We start from the raw sequence: 13,192 nt of genomic DNA, 5'->3' as shown, positions 1-13,192 counted from the left end.
AAATTTTCTTCCTATAATATTTATCAAATCCATTCCTCCATTCCCACTACTGCTGCTGGAGTCATATGTCAAGCCTTCATTATTTCTTACCTAGCTTTCCCATAGCAGTTTCCTAACAGGTATCCCTTCACGCAGTAATGTCACTTCATATCTATTTTTTCATTTCTGCCAACGGGTTTTGTTTTCAAAATGCAATTCTGAATATGTCAGTTCCTCTTAAAAATTATTTCACGATTACTCATTGCTTTCAGGATAAAATTTTAAATGATTAGCATAATGGGGCCTTGGCAATATGAACTTGGCTTCCCTCTCCATCTTCCATCTGGCCTTTCCACACCCAAGGCTTCATTATACTGAATTACCAGAAATTCCTGAAGTTATCACGTTTCCTCAGCCTTTGGTACTCCTGAATATACTGTTTCCTTTGCCTGGAAGTCTCCAATAATTCCTACTCCATGCACATTTTTTTTTTTTTTTTTTTTTTTTTTTTGCTGTACGCGGGCCTCTCACTGCTGTGGCCTCTCCCGTTGCAGAGCACAGGCTCCGGACACACAGGCTCCACGGCCATGGCTCGCGGGCCCAGCCGCTCCGCTGCATGTGGGATCCCCCGGGACCGGGGCACGAACCCGTGTCCCCTGCATCGGCAGGCAGACTCTCAACCACTGCGCCACCAGGGAAGCCCTCCATGCACATTTTTAACACACATTTACTATATTCACTATTTGAGATTCAGAGTTGTCCCCATTGTCTCAGAGAAGTAATTACTCATATCCAAGATTAGATTACATTCTTCTCTTCTTTGCCTAAATAAGAACCTGGGATTAAATATCATAACCTTTAGTGTCCTTCACTGTACTGTGAATTCCTTCAAGACGGGGTTTATCTACTTCAACTCTGTGTCCCAAAAGTTAACAGGGTACCTAACAGTAGTACAATTAGTTATTGAATAAAAATACAATAGAATAAAAATTAATAATATGTCTGATATAGCCCTTGTGGTTTAGAGTTAAGGAAATTAAACTAGAGCTGTTATTATGATTAGTTTGAATTAACTTAGCATTAGCTATTTTGAGAACTCAGCTCACATCATTGCTCAGTGATCTTTCTATTAAACCCTAGACAAATTCCAAGTAGCTCCTACTGTGTCATTGTTTATGAAAGGTAAGTACAGGCTGTCTTTGAGAGTTCTCACACCAGTATTCACTATCACCATGTATGTCACCATGTATGTCAGTGCTGGTTTACCTGTTATTTTTACATAATTCACTTAGGTTTTGCTCTAGAGAGTTGGAGTGCTGTACTAGTAGTGCTACAGTTTATATATTAAGAAGATCAAACAACAGGAAACAACACTAATGAAGTAATCAGGGTATATATTCTAGGCTCGAACAATATATTTTTTTTAATTTCAGTGTATCATGTGTTTTAAACAATCTTTGAAACCAGTACATAAATTATATTCTCTTCTCTACTGACTTATTAATTCAAAGACAAAAAGATAAAAGCAAAAACAACTGGCATTCCCAGGATAATACAAGGGCTATCAATCTAGGTATATTCATGAAAGCAAAACACCAGTTGATTGAAATGTTATATTTCAAACAGATGGGATAACATCATATGAACATGTGTGTTGCAGTTTGTAAAAGCATTATATTCTAGCCAATTTGACCCTGAGACCACCATGCAATATTGGAAAAGAGAAATCATGTAAATCATTCCAAATAAAAGAATTTTTATGTCTTGATAATGTTCACTGAGACCTTAGAATTGACCAATCACTAGTTTAAGTTTTATATATATATATATATATACATTTCACTTATTCTTCTCATTTGAAGACTCCTCACTTCCCATAAATAAAATAATTTTCTTTGCTTTTTACTTTATTTTCCTTTTATGCTTTTCTAAGAATCTTAAAATATTTCTAGAGAAAATTTCAAACATTACATTAAAGTATGAATTAAATATTTATTTTTGGTGTCTTTTTGGTTTTTAGAAATGTCACCAAACTTTTAATTTTAGCTACCTTGAGGAGAGAGTAAAATGAGAGATTTGATATAAATATATTAAAATTTTATTTACTAAGAAAAGCATATATTTTTAATTCTATGATTTGATACTATGTACACTTACAGTAGTGTAAAATAGAAAAAGATGGCAGCAAGGTCTGGGAGGGAAGAAAGAGAGAGAGAAAGGAGAAACAGTTGGGTACAGAGAGAGGAAAAGGGAAAGATAAAAAGGAAAATATATAAGCACATTAGCCATGAATATATGACATGGAAACATAGAGAAGAAAAGATAGAAAACAAAAATGAAAAAAATGAGATCTGGAGTTATATATAATTATCTTGACCAAGTGAGCTTCTATGTTGTTTAATCTTTAACTATAGGTTTTACAAATGTTATTAATTGAATATAAATATTAATTGAGTATGAATAATCATACTTTTTCCACCTGCTTTTATTTTATCAAGCTAAGGTTTTGCCCTAGATCAGTAGAACTCAAACTTTTTGGTCTTAGTTTCATTCCATTCCCTTGAAAATGAATAAAGACCCCAAAGAACTTTTGATTATATGGATAATTTCTATTGATATGTACCATATTATAAATTAAAACTATTTTTTATAAAACTGAACTAATTTATTAAAAAGGTATAATAAATATTAATTTAAAATATATCATAACAAGTAACTTTAAAAGATTTATGTCTCAAAATAAATTGAGAAGAATGACATTATTTTACTTATTTTTAAATCTCCAAAGATACCTAGCTTAAAAGACATTAGGAGTCATCTATTTACTTCTGTATTCAATATGCTTCAGTATATTTTGGTTGAATATATGAAAAAAATCCATTTTCATACATATAGGAAGTTGGAAAAAGAGAGAATCTCATTAATCCTGTGAAAGAGTCTCTCAGACTGCTTGGGGTTACATGACCACATTTTGAGAACCACTGCTTTAGACAGAATAAAAACAATTCAATTCTGTAAATGTTAATAGAGCAAAGGAGCAACCACCTGTGTCATCTGCTAGCAAAGTTCTTCTAGTTCCCAGGTTGGCAAGGCCCTGAGCTATCAGCTGTTTGGAGGCCAGTATAAAAAGTCCAGCTGTAGGCAGACCTCATCTCAGGGCTGTACTGGGATGAAAACATGTTTGTCTTAGAGGTTGGATGAAATCCAGCCGAGGTACTGGATCAAGCAAGTGGAAAAAGAACAAATGTTCATGTCACCATAACAAATCCAACATAATGAACCAACCTGTGGTATGTTGAAATTTAATAATAAAATCTCCCTTAAACTGTGCATCTCCTTCAAATTTATTTTGTGTCAGATAATTATGTTGACTAATTTTAACCCCCATGTATTTTTTCATTGAACAGATGTCATAGCAGGTCCAACTCATTTAATACTTTTTAAATTGTAAAATGTATTATTCAAACCAAAATATAACATTGTTACATTATTATTATTTTTTTACTTACTCACATCTTGTATTTTATTTCTTATAATTAATGGCTAATGAAGGAAAAGGTGTTTGTAGCACCCTACTATATTAAGACAGCAACTGTAACTTAAATGCTAACCTACTCCATAAAACAGGGAGCCTTCCCCCAGAGCTGTAGTGGGCATTTATTTAAGTTTCTTGAACCCAGTGAACTAATCAATTTTATTACTTATCAAACACAGAAAAAATTACATGTTATTATTTTTCCCCATAGCTGGAAAATTCAACAAACAATACATTTTCTCCACGTACACAATTACTTGACTCAAACCAGAAGATAGCTGCCAAAATACCTACAATTACGATTCTCAGACTGTAGCCTGGTTGCTTCTGAGTGTTATTTGGTGAGATGCCAAGGGGTATAGCCCACGATATGGTGAGTATACTTCATCTTTTGAGAGAGCAATGTTTACTTGAGGCTAAGGAATCACGTTTATTTTTCAAAAATGTCAAATGGAAGCTTTTTCCCCCAAAATGAAATACAGGGAACTCCATACATAAAACAAGTTTTAGGAGCCTGCACTGGCAGCAGTAGTTAGCTGACACGAATTCTCACTGCACATACACCCTGTGGGTGCACAGCCCTCCCTGCTGGCGTGCCCCAGGGAAGTGTTCTGTGAACCAGGCCTCACCACCCTGAATCTCTCAGTTCAAAGACTGGGCATCCTGCCCGGAATACCCAAAGGTCTACGGGGGTCCAAGAGGCACCAACACTGTGCCAATGCTGCTTGCCCTTTTTTTGGGGGTAAATGCTAGTCAGAGGTAGCAGAGCTAGTCTTTTATGTGCCGAAGTCTGGCTTTTTAATTTAACTTTTCCGGCTTTGCCTTTTTGGTTGCAATAAATTTCAACAAATTACTAGTTCAGCTTGTGTTACTGCAGCTCTCAGACCCTGTAGCACCTCATTCTAGATCACAGGAAACAGCAATACATCTTCCCAAACTGTGAGAAAGTCTTGAACCTTCCCACACAGCTTCCTGCCCCGTATCTAGTTTCTGAATATTCAGGTTCTTCCCCTTCTTTGTATATTCTTCTAGTCGAAGAAGTCACTTTGCCTAGTACTGGGAGCAGAGCTCTGCATCCATGAAATGTGGGTGGGCATGGGACCCATCTTTGTAGGCCACCACGATCAAGCCACAGTGAACCTGAAAGCTGTAGTTGGCCTTATGGTTTATGGCACCGACATACACCACGACTTGCAGCGGGTTGTCAAATGTATTTCGGATGAAAGACTTTGGTTTCTCAGACGTCTTCCGATCAGTCACACACAGCTTGCCCTGATAATCAGCCACACAGTGCAGCAGACCTACATACTTTAGGGTCTCACATTTAACAGCATTTTCCAGAGCCCACACTCCACTGACATCTCTCAGAACATGCTGGACCCTTTGGATGTAGCCAGATTTGAGATTTTCATCTCGCTCTTTTAAGTTCCCCTGGGGTGAAAGTAGGCTTTCCAAGGCTTCATGAAACCATTTCCCTTGTAAAAACATGTTTGAAGTATATTCTGCAAAACCATCCTCTCCCAGTTCCAGAATCATCCACTGTTTCCACCTCTCCAAACACGAAATCTGTTCTGAGTTCATGGTCTGCTGAAGGACTTGGGTCACCCTTGGTGTCATATTCCTCTGCAAAGGGATTTTCAGAGGAATTGTAGGATCATTTCTTGCATTTGCTTTTCCGCTTTTCTCTGGATTGAAGAGAGGACCTCAGTTTCGTGGACCTCCTGCCTCTTCGTTTTGCTTTGGGGCCTTACACTTCCTCACAGATCCATAGAGTAAAGCATCTTCCTCGAACAAAGGCTGTGGAGTCTGAGCGTGGCCTCTGAATGACAAGACAGACCTTACTAAATCAGAGTACTTTTTTGGGTCCACTTCTTCATAACGTTCACTTTTTTCTTCCCACCACACGTATAAGAGGAAGTGGAGAAGATCACACTGGGGGCTGGTTCTACAGAAAACCCCTTTGAACTTATAAGCTGCCTGCAGATGGTCTGAAATACCTTCATCTTTAGATATTTTTCACATCTCTCTAGTCTACTCCTAATGTCAAGGGCCTTTTTAATTTTTGCTTTCCTCAGAAGCCAGCACGCTCTGTCGTCTCCACAGCATGACGACACCGTGGGCTGGTACTTTCGTCGGTCCCGCACTTTGCTCTTGACTTAGGCCCTTGCATTAATTTTTTTAATATTTCGTCTATCTGGGTTTGCTCCATCATTCCAGCCTAACGCAATTACAATAAAATTTGCTTCTGAAACCCAGTCTATTAGCTTTTAAATTTAATTTTATGTCATTTTACACTGTTGTGAATAAAAAGCATATAGCTTAAAAGTATGTATAAACCAAAAAATGCCCTGAAGGAGTATAGTATTATAAAGGTTATAATAATTATTTAGAAATCATCTAGGTAAGGCCATAGAAAAAGTGTGACTTTTATTTAGAGTGTAGTCCATCTCCCTTTTCAGAGCTTTTTCTGCCTGGCTGAAGCATCTATTGTATCATGAAGGACTGTAAAACCTGATAGAAGCTAATTGAAACTGCACTCCCTCGCACATGGGACTCAAACCCAGCTAAAATTCAGATTGGGACTTGAACGTATGATTCCTGACTAGGAGGGGCCTCAAACACACTGTCTTGATTAAAATTGCTCACTTGTTTTCAGGACTTAGTGAAACTCAGGTTCTTTTGTCTCATTCTTTGCAGAAAGAATTCACTGTGGGGCAAAGAGTGAATTTATTAGCATGGAATACTTGTGAGCGATACAAGCAGACTGACAAGGGAGCGCAGCAGCCCCAAGAACAAAGAGGACTACACTTTCATAATCAAAGAAAAAGTGGGGAGGGGAGAAGACCATCTTCTTCCTCAATCATGGGCAGACATCAAGGCTTACATTATTAGTTCCTCCCTTGGCCTTTTATGGTTTAGCTGGGACTCTCATGGCACTATTGAAATCATATGTATATTAACAAGAGGGTAGTAACATATACTAAAATATGGTAATTCATCTCAGGTTTCCGTATATTGTCCCCTTTCAACTAGTTTTTTTTTTTTTTTTCCCCTTTCACCTATATTTCTGTCTTGGCTACATGCAGAAATGCTACGCTTCAGGGATTATTAACTCTTTGACTTCATGTAACAAGATTCAGTCCCCATATCTATTGTCTTGTGTTTTGATTATCAGGACTTCTGGCTTGAGTGTATTTGACACTTGGATACAGCTGGTCTTCCTTCAAGGAAGTGCAGATTGTTGCTAGGTTATTGGATCCTTTTCTTGAGTGGTCATTAGCTTACAACAGTCTCCCCAACTCCCTTAAAATTCCCTTTCTGTCCTTAATCTCCTAGTGGGATTTCTAAACTGATTAATTATACTACTCTATCCCTATCATAATGATGTTTTCAAAAGAGAGTAAAGGAACCCAGAATCATGCAAGGCACAAAGCACTGAATGGGAAATTTCAGGCAGAAAGAAGAAATATGTAATGGGGCAGGAGAAAATTGTTTAAACTGTCCAATGCTCTTCTGGTAATGTAAGCGGCTGACTAGTGTAGGGGAGGAACATTCTCTTCCTGTACACATCTTAGGTTCTCACACTGGGGTCCTGTAAGTTGGACTGACAAAAGACATTAGCAAGATAAAACATACACATTTATTTAAATTTTATATGACTCTGGAAACTTCATTTAAAAATGAAGACCTTAAGAAGTGGCTAAGCTTGAGCATTTTTATAATAGGTTTGATGAAGGGTGGAAAGTCATGGGAAAATGTAATAAAATAAAAGGGTATGATGAGCTAAGGGTGGTAAATTGGGGGAACTTAGCAAGTCCTGTTTGTTCTGAGTCTCTCAGCATCCCTCCTTTAGAGATAATTTTTTTTTTCCTCCATGTATGACAGGGACAGCTCTCAGAAGAGGGTCTTATAACCTGCTTCAAGAAAGATAGGTGAGGTCTTTCCTGTACCTGTCATTTCTCACACCCCTTCACCTTAAAATGTTCACCATGTCAAGATGTCATATTTTGGGATAGCATGTTCTGAACCCTGTCACTAGCCTATGACCTAGTCTGCAAAGCGTATTATAAAATTTCTAGAAAAAGATGGAGATTCATCAAATAAAGGAAAATGCTTAGCAAAGATACAATATTATAATAAACATTTAAATCACAGGTGTTTCATGGTGGGGTCATCTTCTAAAACTATGGAAGAAAAACATTCAGCCCCAAGGCATATGTTATATATTAGTTACTAACATGATAAAATACCAGGAAATGCTTTATTGCAGAATCAGGATGTCAAATAGAGTAAATTTTTATTATAACAAATAATAAGAATATGAATTCTGATATAGACTAGATTTTAATGTCTATGATAACTCCCAGGGCAAATTATACACATTATAAAATCTGAACACTTTGCCCCGTCACTCATTCACATGAATGAGACTCCAGTAATTATCTCCATTAATTATTATACTCTTTAAAATGGAGCTAAAGGGGAAGATATATTTACTTGTGTTAGTACATGTTTGCAGGACATCAACAAAATTTTATTTATCTAAGGAGATGAGGTTTATACTAAATGATAAAATACTTGGGAAATTATTGGTGAAAATATAGTTTTCTTTTTTGTTTCATTAAGTACAAATTAAACTGTCAGTATAGAGCAAATAAGTAATGACTGGTAATACTGAGTTTTAATATCTATCACTTCTTTCTGTGTCCCATCAATCATTCTTGAAAATCACTCAGTGAAGATAAATAGAATTTTTAATGTCCTGAAAATTATAATTTTTATGTTAGCAGAAGGTTTTTGAGGAGAAGAAAACAAAGGGAAGTGATTGACAGCATTCCACAGAAGGGGAAATCCTCAGAAAAATGGAGAATTTTGAAAGCTGCCTCTCCCATGAACTGACAACACCCTAGCTTAGTGCCATACCCCCAAACAAATGATGCCATTTTCTAATCTATTCCTCAACCTCCAAATCTCAATCCCTTCATTCTCAACCATCCTCATCCTATATCTACACATATATAGGAATATGGGAACATACCAGGCCTTCAATAAATCTATAACTAAGTGAACAAATTAAATTACATTCTCACATTACCTGTACACCTTTGAACTATGATGGTTCTGTTCTAAGAAAATAATAATGAGTGAAGAAAACCCAACTCTTGGAGGCATAGGTTTGGCAATTCCTTGGGTTACTGCAACCAGATATAAATATGTTGAATTATGCTATTAACTTACAAGTCACCAAACTGATATTGCTTAATTCCTCGTTCTAAATGTTAGTTTTATATAATTTTAGAACCTGTAATACCCTTAGAGAAAACAGAAAAGAACCCCATTCATGTTAGAAATTCATAAATTAGTAAAAACAAAAGAATAGTGGCATTAGAGTGGAGATTAGGATTCCTTTTACCTAATTTCTGATTCAGCATTCCTCCCAGTCTACCCAACAGTTCAAACTGTTCAGTATTAACTGCTATAAAGAGTGAGAGGAGTAAAGATGGTGGAGGAGTAGGAAGAAGTGGAGTTCATCTCTCCACACAAATGTATCAAGAATACATCAATGAATGGAACAGTTCTCACAGAGCACAAGCTGAACACTAGCAAAGGACCTCAGACACCTAAAAGGACAAGAAAGATCCCCACATAACTGGGTAGGACAAAAGAAAGAAGGAATAAGGAAGAGGAGAGGAAGTGGGATGGGACCTGCACCCCTGGATGGGGGAACTGAAAGAGAGCTGAGGTTCCCGCATCTGGGGAAGCCCCCTCACTGGCAGGGAAATCAGTTGGGACAGAAAGGGAGCTTCTGGGGCTATCAGAGGAAAGTGCAGCAACCGTTCTGTAGCAGGCAGAACAGAGTGAGACCTACACATATTGTTGGCATCACACAACAACCCTGTGTGTCCCAGCCTGAAATGCCTGTCCACAACTGTGGACAGGGGTTGGGTGCTGGAACGTGGGGTTTGGAGAACAAACCAGCATGAAGAAAGCTGTTGGCTGTGAGGAGACAGCCCAAGGGGGTGGAAGTGAGGAAATCCACAACCGGGAATGCTTGTGGTGAAAACTTGGACCACCATTGAAATGAAGCACCATTGCTAAGTGATGCACAAGGAGTGGGGCTACCATTGTAGCCTCTCTCCCCATGCTCCAGCCCCTGCCTCCCCAGGCACTAAGAAGGGCTCCCATGTGGTCTGGCTCTCTTGTGCCCAAGGCTGCTGGCAACCCCACATGCCCCATCCACACAGGGTATCCTGCAACCCTAGCAGCCACCACCTCCTCCTCCATGGTGGGCACTCATGTGACACTGGCTGCCACTACATCCACGCCCCCTCCTCAACAGGGCAGACTCATGTGCTCTGGGGCAGTCTTGAGAGCAGACCCCTGTGGGTGGTTGAAATGCAGAGGTGTGGTTGAAACCACAGCTGAGCCCCAGGGGCCGTGCAACTAAGGAAGAAAAGCTGAAATCTCTCCTTGCAGCTGTGCAAACCACAAACTGACACTTCCACAAGTGGCTTTGTAAACTTAACACCTACAGAACATATAACGGACAATGAGTGTTCCCTCAGCCAAGGTACATCCAGTTTTAGCAGCTGTAGACTTTGTGGGCACATACACATGAAGGTTGGGCCAGGCCAGAGTCTGAGCTGCCCCCATAGCACCTACAGTGGGTCCTGATCCATGATTACTGCAACCCTGGGACCTGATTTCAGTGGATCTACAGTGGTGGCCTGGTGAAAACAATATCTGAGAGACACAAGGACCAATTGCCAGCATACCCATGGTTAAGGTGGGGCTGAGAGCAGTGCCAATAACAGTGTAATCTGAGAGCTAGCACAATAGGTGAAAGGTGACACAACAGAGCACGCCCACAGGTAAACAGATCCAGAGGAGGAATACTCAGTGACTTCCCTCCCAGTGAGAGTGCTCCAATCCCACCAACCTCACACCGTAGATCAGAAACACAGCTAAGAAACAGATCTGAGGGACTCTACTCCAACAACTAAGCAGCAGACCCTACCTCTGACAAGACAGTGACCACCACAGAGCAAAGGGGAGGCGCTGCTCAATATCCCGTGTAGGCTTTTATCACCACAACTTCAGTCACATTTTGTACCAAAGGATAATGGCCAGCATACACCTAGGAAAGAGGTGGCAGACATCTGTAGTTAAAAATTCCTCAGACACAAAAAAATTAAAACCATGATGACTACAAAGGGACGTTTCCACATAAAATAACCCTCCAAGATGGTCTGAGGGTCTGGCATGAGGAGGAGGAACCTCCAGAACATTTAGCCTTGAAGGCCAGTGGGGCTTGAGTGCAGGAGTTCCACAGGGCTGGGGAAAACAGAGACTCCACTCTTCGAGGGTGCACACCAGGTCTCATGTGCACTGGGACCCAGCACAAAGTGATACCTCCGTAGGAACCTGGGCTGCACATACCTAGGGGTCTTGGAAAGCCTCCTGGGGAGGAAAAGTTTCACTATAGCTCACCATGGAAGCAAGCACACTGGTAGCAGAAGCCCCAGGGAATATTGATCGGAGCAAACTCCCCAGGAGGTCTACATTTTGAAACCAGCACCCAACCCCACCTAACAACCTGCAGGCTCCAGTGCTGGAAAGTCTCTGGCCAAACAACCAACAAGATAGGAACACAGTCCCACCCATCAGAAGACAAGCTGCCTAAAGTCATACTAAGCACACAGACATCCCAAAACACACCCTTGTCACGGCTCTACCCACCAGAGGGAAAAGACCCAGCTCCACACACTAAAGGTCAGGTACCAGTTCCTCCCACCAGGAAGCCTGCACAAGTCCCTGGACCAACATCACTCACCAGGGGGCAGACACCAGAAGTGAGAGGAAATATGAGCCTGCAGCCTGTGAAAAGGAGTATACAAACACAGAAATTTAGACAAAATGAGAAGAGAGAGAAATATGTTGCAAATGAATGGACAAGATAAAAACCCACAAGAACAACTAAATGAAGAAGAGATAGGCAATCTACCTGAAAAATAATTCAGAGAGGTGATAATAATGATGGTCCAAAATCTCAGAAACAGAATGGAGGTACAGATCAAAAGATACAAGAAACCTTTTATGAGTAGCTGGAAGATTTAAAGAACAAACAAACAGAGATGAACAATAAAATAACTGAAATGAAAAATATTTCATTTTTGCTTTTTTTCCTTTCTGCTAGAAGGAAACACTAGCAGAATAACTTAGCCAGAAGAAGGAATAAGTGAGCTGGAAGACAGAGTGGTGGAAATCACTGCCACAGAATATAATAAAGAAAAAGGAATGAAAATAAATGAGGACAGTCTCAAATTATCTGAGACAACATTAAACGTGCCAACATTCACATTATAGGTGTCCTAGAAGGAGAATAGAAAGACAAAGGGCCTGAGAAAGTATCTGAAGTTATCATAGCCAAAAGCTTTCCTAATGTGAGAAAGGAAACATTCACTCAAGTACAGGAAGTACAGAGTCCCATACAGGATGAAGCCAAAGAGGAACATGCCAAGACACATATTACTCAAACTGAAAAAAATAAAGACAAGGAAAAATATTAAAAGCAACAAGGGAAAAGCAACAAATAGCATATAAGAGAATACCCATAAGGTTACCAGCTGATCTATTCAGCAGAAATTCTACAGACCAGGAGGGAGTGGCACAATATACTAAAAGTGATGAAAGTTAAGACCTTACAACCAAGAAAACTCTAATCATTAAGGCTCGCATTCAGATTAGACAGAAAAATCAAAGGCTTTACAGAAAAGCAAAAGCTAAGAGAATTCAGCATCACCAAACCAACTTTACAACAACTGCTAAAGGAACATCTCTAGGCAGGAAAGAGACCAACAACTTAAAACAACACTGTATATATATAGACTGCTATATCAAAACCTCATGGGAACAGCAAACTCAAAAACTACAATACATAAAAACATACAAAAAAAAGCACCCAAACACAACACTAAAGATGGTAATCAAACCATAAGAGAAGAGAACAAATGAGGAAGTGAAGAAAAAGGCCTACAAAAAAAAAAAAAAAAAAAAAAACCCAAAACAATTAAGAAAATGGCAATAGGAACATATATATTGACAATCACCTTAAATGTAAATAAATTAAATTCTTCAACCCAAAGACATGGACTGGCTGAATGGATACAAAAACAAAACCCATATATATGTTGTCTACAAGAGACCTACTTCATACCTATGGACACATACACACTGAAAGTAAGGAGATAGAAAAACATATTTCATGCAAATGGAAATAAAAGAAACCTGGAGCAGGAATACTCATATCAGAAAAAATAAACTTTAAAATAAAGACTGTTGGGCTTCCCTGGTGGCGCAGTGGTTGATAATCTGCCTGTCAATGCAGGGGACACGGGTTCGAGCCCTAGTCTGGGAAGATGCCACATGCCATGGAGCAACTAGGCCCATGAGCCACAACTACTGAGCCTGCACGTCTGCAACCTGTGCTCCACAACAAGAGTGGCCACGACAGTGAGAGGCCTGTGCACTGTGATGAAGAGTGGCCCCCGCTTGCCGCAACTAGAGAAAGCCCTTACACAGAAACAAAGACCCAACACAGTCAAAAATAAATAAGTAAATAAATAAATTTATTAAAAATATAAAATAAAATAAAGACTGTTGCAAGAGACCAGGAAG

The 13,192-nt window shown here is 39.3% G+C and overlaps 1 protein-coding gene and 1 pseudogene across 2 annotated transcripts in view; one reads left to right on the top strand and one right to left on the bottom strand.

The window, feature by feature from the left end:
• The window catches only part of RIT2 (Ras like without CAAX 2), a gene marked incomplete at both ends in the record, with an annotated part of 543,330 nt that overhangs the window by 121,115 nt on the left and 409,023 nt on the right, over window positions 1-13,192 (top strand).
• LOC307061927 (mitochondrial genome maintenance exonuclease 1-like) lies at window positions 4,565-5,517 on the bottom strand (annotated as a pseudogene). Its single transcript has one exon. The product of its transcript is annotated as a mitochondrial genome maintenance exonuclease 1-like (transcript).

This window comes from Hyperoodon ampullatus (genome assembly GCF_949752795.1).
Source record: "Hyperoodon ampullatus genome assembly, chromosome: 13".
Lineage (NCBI taxonomy): Eukaryota > Metazoa > Chordata > Mammalia > Artiodactyla > Ziphiidae > Hyperoodon > Hyperoodon ampullatus.
This window is presented reverse-complemented; position numbering and strand designations above follow the sequence as displayed.